Genomic DNA, 339 nt, shown 5'->3' on the forward strand with positions numbered 1-339 from the left:
TATATATATATATATATATATATATATATATATATATATATATATATGTATATATATATATATATATATATATATATATATATATATATATATATATATATATATATTTATATATGTATATATACTTAACAAAAAGAAAGATAAGATAAGATAACCTTAATCTTTATCCATTTAGTAACTAAAAATTTCTACACGAAGACAACTCTAAATCCAAAAAATCGATATATTTAAAACATTAAATAGAAAAAAAAAACAAAAAAAAACACGAAAAGGTATTTCAATATTAAAATATCGAAGAAAATAATATACATATATATACGATTATCGGTAACCTTTGAA

This window comes from Penaeus monodon, chromosome 13 (genome assembly GCF_015228065.2).
Source record: "Penaeus monodon isolate SGIC_2016 chromosome 13, NSTDA_Pmon_1, whole genome shotgun sequence".
Taxonomy (NCBI): Eukaryota; Metazoa; Arthropoda; class Malacostraca; order Decapoda; family Penaeidae; genus Penaeus; species Penaeus monodon.